The sequence below is a fragment of the Anomaloglossus baeobatrachus genome, chromosome 10 (assembly GCF_048569485.1).
Source record: "Anomaloglossus baeobatrachus isolate aAnoBae1 chromosome 10, aAnoBae1.hap1, whole genome shotgun sequence".
In the NCBI taxonomy this organism is placed as follows: Eukaryota; Metazoa; Chordata; class Amphibia; order Anura; family Aromobatidae; genus Anomaloglossus; species Anomaloglossus baeobatrachus.
The window spans coordinates 58,440,128-58,454,142 of record NC_134362.1 but is presented as its reverse complement, the minus strand read 5'-3'; the positions used below and the strand labels follow the sequence as shown (position 1 = coordinate 58,454,142).

The 14,015-nt window shown below is 46.1% G+C and overlaps 1 non-coding gene across 1 annotated transcript; it reads left to right on the top strand.

Annotated features, from left to right (window-relative positions):
- Nucleotides 1-10,553: 10,553 nt before the first annotated feature.
- Nucleotides 10,554-10,627, top strand: TRNAT-AGU (transfer RNA threonine (anticodon AGU)). The gene has a single exon. It is a non-coding gene; the product is annotated as a tRNA-Thr (tRNA).
- Nucleotides 10,628-14,015: the final 3,388 nt, after the last annotated feature.

Sequence of the window (14,015 nt, the reverse complement as noted above, 5' to 3'; positions counted from 1 at the left end):
TCTTTTTTGTTTGCATATGTAAACATGTCCATATGTGCCGCCCCGTGCTCGGCGGCAGCCGAACCACTCGGGTCCGGACCTTCAGTGGGTGGCTAGAGGGTCTCCGGACCAGGGGGTCCACGGTCACTCCGATCTAAAAGGGGTTGGCAGTTTGGGGGGACGTAGGTGTATGGCCGGAGCCGTGTTTCAGTTTGTGACGCCACCCACGGGTTGTGGTGAAGGTGGACACCACCGCTGCACCCGGGGGAGATGTTGTGCAGCAAGTTGTTAACCCCTCCGTGGGTAGGGATGGTGGCCCCGGGACCCGTTGGGGAGAGTTGGACGGTGCAGGGAGATGGGCGGCCGGAGGGCACAGATGTACTCACGATTAGTAACACACACAAGTCTCTGGTAAACCAAGGTGATGGTGGTCGGTGCCCGCAGTCGGCTGCAGTCTGGTCCCCCACCCGGTCGGTGGTCTCTGCCTTTCTCCTGCACCGTTTGTGTGATGGTGGACTACCTGCGCCTGCAATGTCAGGAGTCCACTCCCCGGCTTGTGGTCGCCTAAGGAGCCCTTTGCCCGCATACACTGGCCCGTGGGATCTCTCTGCCGTGGCGGTGGCTTTCTATCCCCCTCATTGGGCTGTTATCTTCAGTCGGGACTTTGGGTGGGACAGAACCTATAGTCCTGGCCGCAATCAGTTAATTAGCTAGCCCCCTGTAGCTTCTGGACCTAGCTTCAGGGTCTGAGTACCCCCCCTTTGTGCTCCGTTTCCGAGTCGGTTTCCCGGGTCAGTACCGGCGGGCCACTACCCTGTCCCGGTCCACCACGGTTCCACCGAGCCGTCTTCCCGGCTCCTGCAGACAGAGGCCTCCGTATGCCTCCTTGCCAAAGGTACCAGGGCTCCAACCCTGGCACCTATCAGTTAGCTGCAGACATGACACACAGACCTGCTTCCACTCCACTTCACCTCCAAAACTGATCTCTCTACTTTTCCCGCCCCAGGCCCTCTGAACTCCTCGGTGGGCGTGTCCAACCGCCTGGCTCTGCCCCATGGTGTGTCCATCAAGCACTGAGGGGGGTGACTAGGGTTTTAAGTGTGGCTGCTGTCACCTTGTTAGGGGACTGGTGTAATGCGGGGCCCTATCTGTGACTACCTGGTCCGGCCAGGGTATCACACATACACTGGCGGACAAAGACAGAAAATGGTCCTTATGCAAGAACAATACATTGGCCCTTTGTACCCCAGAAGCTCATCAAAATGCACAAGTCCTCCTGCTTTGGAGCTAGAAATAGGGCCCCTTAACTTCTGGGGCTCCTGTGCGGCTGCACAGGTTGCACCATTGATATGTACGGCCCTTGTGTCCATAGACTATAATGCAGAGGTGGGGAACATTTTTTTCTATTAAGGGTTATTTGAATATTTATAACTTCATTTGTGGGCGTACTAAATTATAAACTTGAAAATGACCCTGCTATATTAGGTCAAACATTAAATTCACTCCCACTAATGTGGTGAGTGGGGCTGCTTTTCTTTGGTGATTCTGTGATGTTAAGTGATATTGATGATTTGGCTTCTAACATACTGCTTTTCAAGGTTTGTGTTGGTTCTGGACTGCAGTTGACGCTTTGCAATAAGTTTTGTAAAGAACTCACAGCTGTAAGTTGTATTGAACACAAATGTATACTACAAAGCAGGTCTCCTCAAAGTGAGAAATTCACCTCTGTACATTTATAGAACTCAAGCAGTGGGAGGTCTGCAATTTATACTGTACATCATAAAGGAGACACCGAGACTGCTGGTACATCGCATAGGAGATATTGAAACCACTGAATATACATCAAATCGGAGACACCAAGCCTGGTGTATATACATCCCATAGGAGACACCGAAACTACTGGTATATCACATAGGAGATATTAAGACTGGTGAATATACATCATATAGGAGACACCAAGACTGGTATATATACAGTGAAAGCAAAAGGGTAACAATATTGAGAACTTTTGGCTTTCACGCTCCATATCTTACCATCCACTACAGATTTGAGCCTGAGATGACCTTCATTTTGTAGACAATCACCTTGGCTATCTCATACATAAATTTGACTTGCAACTATTTAGCATATAACTACCATGTTTCCCCAAAAATCAGACAGTCCTACAATACTTTTTTGCTCCAATAAATGCGCTAGGGCTTATTTTTGGGGTAGAGCTTATATTTAAGCCTTACGCCAAAAATACTGGAAATTCCTGCTTGGGCTTATTTTTTGGGTAGGGCTTATATTCTTGTCATGTCACTACTGTTTTGCTCCTTAAAATCTAAATTGTAATCTTAATTATTTTGTTAGTATTTTGTGAATCTGTGAAGCCCAATCTGTGAGGCGACCTGCAGCGGTCGCCTCAAAGACTTCAGGGACTTCTCTCCACCTCCAGGGACGCCACAGGGTCTTCACTTGATGGGAACTTCTGGCAACAGGTATATGGGGTTTATTTACATGGGAATCGTGATGCCACTCTCGGTTTGCGGTCAGGGTAGTGACCGCCACTGCAGTTTAACAAGTGTCTGGGGCTGATGGTGTCTGCAGTCTGGTGGTATGGCCTCCCGAGAGTGAGGCTGGCCCCAGGGGCTCGGGTGTAAGTGTGCAGAACTACAGGTTGCAGAAGAACTTACACACAGTCCAAGATGTCTTTCAGGGTTTTTACTCCCTTTCAGTTGTTTTCTGGGAGGTAACCCTGGCGTTACTGTGATAGACCAGAGGGAACCAGGTATCCTTCAGGCTGGTATAGGGGTGACTGTAAGCTCGCCTTCCTAGCACTTCTTGTGTTGGATAACCCCCGACTTGGAGTATATGGGATTCATCCAGGGAAGTCACATCTGCCTTTTCTCACCTTTATGGCCCATTTGCTGGCAGTGTGGACCAAGTAAAGATGGCTTCTTGCCCTATCTCACTTATGGGCCCCCTCGTTGCTGCGGATGCTGCGGACTCTGTGTTGGTTGGTGAGACACCTGGAGTGTCCTCACCGGCAGGTTTTAGCAGACCACTAAATGGATGTTTGGCTCTAGGGACCTGTCCCCGTGCGTGCCTGGTCTACCAGGAGTCCCCATACTCAACTACCTCGCTTCTTCCTGAGGTATCTTTCAGGCTGACTGTGTGGCAACCGAACTCCCCCGCAGACAGCCACAACACATGCAGGGTCTGACTAGCGTGTCTGCGCGCCCGCTCTCCGCTTCAGACTGGCATGTCCTCCTCCTCCACTCTCCTCAGACTAACTGCCACTGCACACTAGCTTCCAGCCTCTCCACCTACCACTAGCTGAGATGTGGAGGCCACGCCCCCTCCTGGGGCTGCCCAGGGGTCCCCCCTACGGTGTGTGTGTGAGACCTGGTCACTATGTGTCTGTGCGTATACACCCTACTCAGCCTTTGGGATTGCCTGGAAGTATTGCCCCCGGCGTGGGTGCAATCCTCAGTGGTGCCTGACCAGGTCAGGGGCGCCACAAATCCATCTTTGAATTTCAACACTGCCTGAATCCTTCTGGGCTCTCAGTCAGACTCAAGCATGTCTCCAACGAACTCTGATCCCAGATCTCTCCTATACATTCCCAATGTTGGTGCATACTTGTCGCCTCACTTGGATGTATCCAGCTTTTTCTTCAACTCTACCCACAAGTGTTCGATTGGCTTGAGGTCTGGGGACTGTGGGGCCAATCTAGCTCCTTCATCAGTCTCGGCCAATCCTTTGGTTCATTATCCTGCTGGAACACTATGTCGTCCTATTCCTACACATAGTACTCAAGTGTACGAAGTTTGTCGCCCCAAAACTGATAGACCTTGTAGTGAGCCGACTTGTTGACTCCAAAATTTTACCAACATGTATAGCTGTCAGGCCTGATACACAATGAGTATGCACAGAAAATTAATCATACATGCCCTACCAATATTAATAAACTAGAAAACCAAGTGGTTTAAATATAGCAGTATAAAAATATAGCATGCATGAGTAGCAATATATGGAATAACAGACTAGAGTCTAGAACAATTGGCAAATATGAAAAGATATCAAAAGAGGCACAAAAAGACTAATTTGCAAAAAAGTAACTTTTATTGAAAAGCCATTGAAAAATTCTAAGTAAACCAGGTGAATAGGATATATCACAGCAGGTACCCAGTAGGTGGCGCCAGATCCCAACAAGATTATAGTAGGCAACACCATGAAATACTAATGAAATACTCCTAATAGCTCATGTCATGTGTTATCGCATTAACAAATTATATACTGTATATAATAGAAGTGAAAAATAAGCACATAGTACCAAATGTGAAAGCTAGACATATACTGTAGTGATGATTCTTTTCCATCTATACATTTGGTCTGGGACAACTCATAAAGTCCCGTGGCTTCCAGTACCACCTATATGCCGATGACACTCAGATCTACCTCTCTGGTCCAGATGTCACTTCTCTGCTGTCCAGAATTCCAGAGTGCCTATCGACTATATCTTCCTTCTTTTCCTCTCGCTTCCTAAAGCTCAATGTGGCCAAAACTGAACTGATCATCTTTCCTCCATCTCACCTACACTCTCTACCTGATCTACCTATTACAATAAATAACATCACGTTCTCCCCAGCACCCAAAGTTCAGTGCCTCGGAGTGACCTTTGACTCTGCCTTGTCCTTCATACCACACATCCAATCACTCACCACCTCCTGCCGTCTTCAACTCAAAAATATTTCCAGAATCCGCCCTTTCCTCAATTCTCAATCTACAAAAATGCTAGTGCATGCCCTCATAATCTCCCGCCTTGACTACTGCAACATCCTCCTCTGTGGTCTCCCTGCTAACACGCTCGCCCCTGTCCAGTCCATCCTTAATTCTGCTGCCCGAATGATCCACCTCTCTCCTCAATACCACCCCGCTTCTCCTCTCTGCAAATCCCTCCACTGGCTCCCAATCTTCCATCGTATCCAATTCAAACTACTAACACTGACCTACAAAGCCATCCATAATCTGTCTCCTCCGTACATCTCTGAACTAATCTCACACTACACTCCAAAACTCAATCCCTGATCCTCCCAAGATCTCCTTCTCTCCTCCTCTCTCATTCGCTCCTCACGCAATCGACTCCAAGACTTCTCCCGAGTATCCCCAGTCTCCTGGAACTTGCTGCCTCAACAGTCAGACTATCTACTACACTTGAAAACTTCAAACGGAACCTGAAAACTCATCTGTTCAGAAATTCCTATAACCTTCAATGACCCCACTGCCCCTCCACCGTGCAGCGCTGCCACCCCTCCACCGTGCAGCGCTGTCGCCCCTCCACCGTGCAGCGCTACCGCCCCACCACCGTGCGGAGCTGCCACCCCACCATCGTGCGGAGCTGCCGCCCAACTTACACAAAAACTGTCTCCACCTACTGTCTCCACCCCAAAATCCTTTAGAATGTAAGCCCGCAAGGGCAGGGTCCTCTTCCCTCTGTACTAGTCTGTCCATTGAAACTTGTATATGTAATCTGTATGCAACCCCCTTCTCATGTGCAGCACCATGGAATCAATGGTGCTCTATAAATAAACAATAATAATAATAATGATGGTAACTATGTGGCATTATAGGTTGTATTACATGCACTAACAGGTGCTAAAGTGGAGAGGGCCAATAAAGGAGATAATGAGGAATAAAGATTACCTCGATATGTGTTGTGGTGCCACCTTCCCGACGTACGTTTTGGCGTGCGTGCCTTCTTCCTGGGGTGTGGCATCATGTTACAATGCTAGCTCTTAAGTATGTGAAGTAGACCATTGGGAGAGCATTTAACATGGTGTCTGTATATAACTACTAGCAGCAAAGACATATACTGTGTGATATATATAAAAAGTGTAATGAACATGAATAGATAAAATGATATGAAAGATATAAATGTTGATCACTAACTACACAACGGTGCAAAAATAAATATAATATGTATATAAAATATAAATATATACATCATACGACATAGCATACACTGGGGCTGAAGCATTTACAATGCATAGGAGGCATTGGGGCTGGAGAATATACAGTACATCACCTATAATACACTAGTACTACACTATATATATCACACAAGATACATTGTGTTTGGTGCATGAACATCTCATGGCATACATTGGTGCTGCTGCATATATATCATGAGAGATGCCAAGACCGCAGCGTATACATCACATGGGAGACACTAGGGCTGCTATCGTCATTGGACAGGAGTGCGGAACGTGCCAACTCCACCCGCAAAGTACGTCCCAACACTGCCACTGGTCAGCATCAGGACGTAATCCTTTATTGCATGCGCCCCAGTGTTCTGTAGTGAACGCTGCATGTGCATGATTGCTGTGTAAAGAGAAATTAAAGAGCCAGCAGCCGGCCCAACAGTCTGAGCACTGTGGTCCCCAGGAATGTGCCTGGAGCAAAGGACAATATTGCTGAGAGGTTAATTTCCTTCCTATGAAGTTGACCCAATTGCAACTTTGAAATAGAAACTCCATTTTTCATGTACAAGCTCTATTCCTGTTTTTCACGGATTCCCACTTGTTCCCAGTGTAGGCTATGGGGTAGTTCACCTGTCTTATTTTTCTTTGCAGACTTAGTAGTCAGTGCAAAATCATGGAGACATGTCAGATATTGATCCGAGTGTCAGAACAAAATTGGCAGTGCAAGTTTATGGGTCAGTGAAATCTAAGTGCTGTCCGTTTTTCAAGGACTGACAGGAAAAGATGGATATTTTTTTTCTCATTCAAAATCTGATGAAACTTGGACCAAATTCAGAGGACACTTTGATTTAAAATCTGATGAAACCCTGAACAAAATCACTGCTGAAACTGGGATCATTTTTATCATACATGAAAAAGAAAAAACGGACATCTGAATGAGGCTTTAGAAAGGAAATATTCTTTTATCTCCCCTTTAAATTGTGAGCACCACAGGGAATATTCATTAATCTGCCCTTTAGATTGTGAGCACCACTGAGAATACTGATTTATCTCCCTATAGATTGTGAGAACCACTGGGAATATCCATTTATCTGCCCTTTAGATTATGAGAACCACTGGGAATATTCATGTATCTGTCCCTAAGGTCTCTGCCACACTCACGTGAAAATCACGCACGTGCCGCGAGACACGTATTTACCCTGCGTGTTGCGTGTGGTAAGTACGTGTCTCCGGTACGTGCGGTTCACGTGTCTTCTCCGTGTGCTATCCGCGATAACACACGGAGAACCGGTAATTTGCATACTCACGTGGTCCTTGCTGCTGTCTAGGGTACTGATCTTCGGCTCCAGCCCCGCCCACTCCCCGCTGATGCTGCTTCCGGCCAAGCGGAGGGGTGGAAATCAGTGCCCGTGACATCACGCCTACCTCCTTTACATGCTCATAATGAGCGGCGGCCGGCAGCAAACTGTTTGGAGTGGAAGATTCTGCAGGGCTGGTGGAGGTGAGTATGTGTTTTTTTTCATTTTAAAATAATGACACGTTTCTCCGACGCGTATCTCAAGGGACCGCATCTACACTACATCCGTGTGGTACAGGTGCGGGAAATGTGACGTGACACCCGTGCTGCCGGAGAAAAACGGACATGTCGGCGTGCGAAACAAACGGACACACGTAAGTACGGAACGGACACACGTTCCGTTCCAAAATACTTACATGTGTCCAAACCATTAGGGAAACATAGGTCCACATGTGTACGTGTCTCCGGTACGTGAAAAAACTGCCAAACACGTACCGGAGGCACGAACGTGTGACAGAGGCCTTAGATTGTGAGAACCAGTGGGAATATTCATTTATCTGCCCTTTAGATTATGTGAACCACTTGAATATTAATTATCTTCCCTTTAGATTGGGAGATCCATTGGGAATATCAATTTACCTTCCCCTTAGATTGTGAGAACCACAGGGAATATTCATTTATCTTTCCCTAAGGGGCACTTTGCACACTACGACATCGCAGGCCGATGCTGCGATGCCGAGCGCGATAGTCCCCGCTCCCGTCGCAGCTGCGATATCCTTGTGATAACTGCCGTGGAGAACATTATCACTACGGCAGCTTCACATGGACTCACCTGTCCTGCGACCGTCACTCTGGCCGGCGACCCACCTCCTTATTAAGGGTGCGGGTCGTATGGCGTCACTGCGACGTCACACGGCAGGCGGCCAATAGGAGCGGAGGGGCGGAGATGAGCGGGATGTAAACATGCCGCCCACCTCCTTCCTTCCGCATATCCTACGGAAGCCGCAGTGACGCCGGTAGGAGATGTTCCTCGCTCCTGCGGCTTCACACACAGCGATGTGTGCTGCCGCAGGAACGAGGAACAACATCGGACCGTCGCGTCAGCGTAATCATGGATTACGCCGACGCTGCACCAATGATACGATTACGACGCTTTTGCGCTCGTTAATCGTATCATCGAGCCTTTTCACACTACGATGTCGCATGCGATGCCGGATGTGCGTCACTTTCAATTTGACCCCACCGACATCGCACCTGCGATGTCGTAGTGTGCAAAGCCCGCCTAAGAGTGTAGAACCACTGGGAATATTCATTTATCTTCCCTTTAGATTGTGAGAACCACTGGGAATATTCATTTATATGCCCTTTAGATTGTGAGAAACACTGGGAATATTTAATAAAAAAATGTATCTTTCCCTTAGGCCTCTTTCACACGTCCGTGTCTCTGGTACGTGTTTGGTCCGTTTCCTCATGTACCGGAGACACGGGCACATGTAGACCCATTAAAATCAATGGGTCTGCGCTCACGTGCGTATTATGCCATGGACCCTGTGCCCGTGTGCTCCACACGTAGACATGTCTGTTTTTCTCCGGCATCATGGGTGTCACACGGAAAGCAAACAGGTCACATGGAACGCAAACAGACCACACAGATGTGTTCCGTGTGACACCCACCAGAGAAAACACATGTGTCTGCGAGAGAAAAAAAACTTTACTCACCTTCTCCAGCCCTGCTGTCTCTGTCGCTGCTGTCACTTGCTTCCGACCACTGCTCATTATGCTCATTGCATGTTCACTTCACTGCGGCCGGAAGTAGCAGCAGGGTGGAGTCGGCAGGACCGGAGACCGAAGATCAGCACTACGGACAGCAACGCCAGTTACAGGTGAGCAGAAAGTTCCCGTTCTCTGTGTGTCATCACGGATAACACATGGAGAACACACGTATGCAATAAACACTGCTCACGGAGGGCAATACGCACCTTGACACGTCCGTGTGTGATTTTCACGGACGTGTGAAAGAGGCCTTAGATTGTAGAACCACTGAGAATATTAATTTAACTGCTCTTTAGATTGTGAGAACCGCTGGGAATATTAATTTATCTTTCCCTTAGATTGTAGAACCACTGGGAATATTCATTTATCTGCCCTTTAGATTATGTGAACCACTTGGAATATTAATTTATCTGCCCTCTAGATTGAGAGATCCATTGGGAATATCAATTTACTTCCCCTTGAATTGTGAGAAGCACTGAGAATATTCATGTATCTGCCACTTTGATTGTGAGAACCACAGGGAATATTCATTTATCTTTCCCTAAGGGCTCTTTCACACGTTCGTGAAAAACCACGCACGTTTTTCATGGACGTGTCAGAGGTGCGTTTTGCCCTCCGTGAGCCATACGCACACATGTGTTCTCCGTGTGTTATCCGTGATAACACACGGAGAACGGGAACTTTCTGCTCATCTGTCCCTGGCGTTGCTGTCCGTGGTGCTGATCTTCGGTCTCCGGTCCTGCCGACTCCCCGCTGCTGCTGCTTCCCGCCGCAGTGAAGTGAATATGCAATGAGCATAATGAGCGGCGGTCGGAGGCAAGTGACAGCAACGGCAGAGACAGGAGGGCAGGAGAAGGTGAGTAAAGTTTTGGGTTTTTTTCTCGCAGACACATGTGATTTCTCTGGTGCGTGTCACACGGAACACATCCGTGTGGTCCGTTAGCGTTACGAGTGACCCGTTTGCGTTCCATGTGACACCCGTGATGCCGGAGAGAAAAGGGACATGTTGGTGTGTGGAGCACATGGGCACACGTATGCTCCACACGTACACACAGTCCATGGCAGAAAACGCACATGAGCGCAGACCAATTGATTTTAATGGGTCTACGTTTGCCCGTGTCTACGGTACGTGAGGAAATGGACCAAACACGTACCGGAGGCACGGATGTGTGAAAGAGGCCTAAGAGTGTAGAACCACTGGGAATATTCATTTATCTGCCCTTTAGATTTTGTGGGAACCACTGGGAATATTCATTTATCTGCCCTTTATTTTGTGGGAACCACTGGGAATTTTAACTTATCTGCATGGTGATAATCAAAGCACAGAACTTCAGAATATACTGATGCTGTAAACAAAATAAATACATAATGATGAAATGTGTTCTTCATTGTCGGCACTGGAAAAATAATCAAGAGTTCTTCCCTACGACATTATGACACTAGGGTCAGGTCACTAGGTCAAGCACCTGTGGCATTCTCCCTTTGGAAGGCAGCCATCTCCCATAAAGCCCAAGACTTTCCCAATCATGTCAGCACAGGGTGCTGTGGCTTAGTTGGTTAAAGCGCCTGTCTAGTAAACAGGAGATCCTGAGTTCGAATCTCAGCAGTGCCTTGTAATTTTACTCCCACCAATCTGATTTGCAAACTCATGCTGGCAACCACAGTGATGTGTAAAAGAACACAATGTAACTTTAACCTCCACAATCAGGGACTGGCAAAAGCAGGACCCTGCTCTGTCATTTAACACATTGTATCCCATAAGCTTTACATAGCAGTGAATAGCAAAGGAGAGATCCACACTGGGATTCCCCATGAAGTGACCATTACAGCCCCCAGGGTCCAGTAATGAGAACAGTCTGTAAAAGGGAGCTTTGAACTATTGTTTAAGAAAGGTTTTTGCATTAGGCTAAATTCACTTGTCTAGTAATAATCCGTTTTTTCTTTTATTTGTAAAGGATCCATTTCGTTTCGAATGGCTAACTATTTAACTAATCCGTTTTCCATAGACTTCAACATTAAAAAAATATGGATCCATATTTTTTTAATGTTGAAGTCTATGGAAAACGGATTAGTTCCTTCCACATTGCCGGCGGGACGCAGGTAAGCTGCAGTTCATCGTTCCCAGGGTGTCACACGGAGCGATGTGTGCTGCCTCGGGAACAATGAACAACCGGCGCACAGAAGGATGTTCGATTTTTTTGAAATTGAACGACGTGTCAACGTGCAGCGATATGGTGAGTATTTTTGCACGATCACAGTCGCTCATAGCTGTCACACGCTACGATATGTCAAAGGTGCCAGATGTGCGTTACTTACGACGTGACCCCGACGACATATCGTTTGATATATCGTAGCGTGTAAAGCCCGCTTTACTTACTTTCATATCATGATCTTTATTAAAAGTAAAAAAAAATAAAGTAATTTTCCAATTTTAACAATGGCAATTGGGGATTTTTTAATTTGCCATCTGTTAAGGAAAGGTTTTCAGCAGGCTCCTTATCATCAGAGGCAGGATTACAATGATGGGTAACATGTCTATTAACAGCTGATAGCAAAGGATCCAAAAATCACAATAGGCGATGTCACGGCTCCCCATCTGTCATGCGGTGTTCTGCGTAGCACTCGCTGGGTGTCATGGCGGCGTCAGACTCTGTTCACACTGCAGAGTCCGACAAACTGCCTGGGATGAGTGTTGGCTGGTTATGGCTTCACTGCTCTCCAGTACAGCAGGAGTTAATTTCTGTTGGCTTGTGATCAGTTGCTAGGAGCTTAGCCTGCTGATCATCATCTTCAGCCTTTATAAGGTTCTGGATTCTGGGGCTGTTTGCCGGATATAGCTTTTGCTTCCTGGTTCCTGTGGCTATCCAGTTGTATGGTGATCATGCAAGTTGCGGTTCAGAATGGTGTGTGAGTCCTCCAGTTGTGTATTTATTTCCTCCTCCTTTTGGTTTACTCCCCAGTTCACATATTGTCCCTCCTTTGTGCTTGATTGCAGTGTGCACATGTTTTTGTTTACCCTTCTCTGTGATTATTTATGATGTTTTGGTTTCTGGGTTTCCAGCCCTCTCCCTGGGTGGGGGGGAAGTAGTATCAGGGCTTGGACAGGAGGTAGGGCCACGTTGGCTCAAACCTGGCTACCATCAAGTCTACCTTTGAGATAAGGGATGGCACATGGGCCCCAGTCTTAGGGTCAGCCTAGGAGCCCTTGTTCCATCCATACAACCCCATTACACCATCTATTCACAATGACTTTTTCACATGCTTATTACATGCTTCAGTACAAAACATAAGGTTGGGGTCTGATCCCTGTTGCCATATACATATATTGTTTACTGGAAAAAGGAAGCTAGAGTCTGAGAAAACCCTTGTGGCCAGTGTGAAAATTGCAAGATTTCGGTCTTTTCATTTTTAATAGAGTAATAGATGGCGATATGGAAAAAAGTTAGAATTTTTTTAGAAATTACATATAACATGAAAACCTGATTAAAAAAATAAGATAATTTATTGCTCTATGTTTCCATAGAATTTCTACTGATCGTGTACATAGCTATGTTTATGCACTACAGAGAATTGTTTTCAGCCATCAGTGGGGGACTCAGAACCCAGACCCCCAAAAAATTATGAGCACTTTGTCATCTTTTTATATATATATATATATATATATATTAAAAAAATGGTTTGAAATGATAGTTTCCCTGTACATATACCCTAACAAAATCCTGTGTAGCTATGCTTGGGTACTTGCCAGTGGAATGTGTGAGTACATAGGCAAATACTCAATGGGGAAAATAAGTATTTGATACACTGTTGATTTTGAAAGTTTTCCCACCTACAAAGAATGGAGAGGTCCGTATTTTGTATTATGAGTACACTTCAACTGTGACAGACAGAATAAAAATAATCCAGACATTTACAATGTATGATTGTTAATTAATTTGCATTTTATTGCATGAAATAATTGTTTGATACAATAAAAAAGCATAACCTTTGTTTGCAATTACAGAGATTGGACGTTTCCTGTAGTTCTTGACCAGGTTTGCACACACTGCAGCAGGGATTTTGGCTCACTCTTTATATATATCTTCTCCAGATCTTTCAGGTCTTGGGGCTGTTGTTGGGAAACATTGAGTTTCAGCTCCCTTCAAAGATTTTGTATTGGGTTCAGGTCTGGAGCCTGGCTGGGCCTTTGAAATGCTTTTTATGGAGCCACACCTTAGTTGCCATGGCTGTGAGTTTCAGGTCTTTGTTGAGCTGAAAGACCCAGCCCTGACCTATCTTCAGTTCTCTTACTGAGGGAAGGAGGTTGGCATGAGTAGGGGGACATTCTGTGCCCTGCTTAATAAATGACGGCGTAGTGTGTTACTAACAGTAATCTTTGAGACTGTGGTCCCAGCTCTCTTCAGATAATTAACCAAGTCCTCCCATGTAGTTCTGGGCTCATTCCTGACCTTTCTCATAATCATCCTTATTTCAAAAGGTGAGATCTTGCATAGAGCACAAGAAAAAGTAAGATTGACAGTCATCTTGTGCTTCTTCCCATTTTCTAATAATTGTGCCAACAGTTGTTGCCTTCTCACCAAGCTACTTGCCTATTGTCCTTTAGCCCCTCCCAGCCTTGTGCAGGTCTACAATTCAGTCCCTGGTGTCATTAGACATTCCTTTGGTCTTGGCCATGGTAGAGAGTTTGGAGTGTGATTGATTGAGTGTGTGGACAGATGTCTTTTATACAGGTAACAAGTTCAAACAGGTGCAATTAATACAGGTAATGAATGCAGAGTAGGAGGGATACTTAAAGAAAAAATAACAGGACTGTGAGAGCCAGGATTTCTGCTGGTTGGTAGGTGATCAAATAATTATTTCATGCAATAGAATGCTAATCAATTATTTAAAAATCATACAATGTGATTTTCCACATTTTGGGGGTGATTCTGTCTGTCACAGTTGAAGTGTACCTATGAGAAAAATTACAGACCTCTCCATTCTTTGTAGGTAAGAAAACT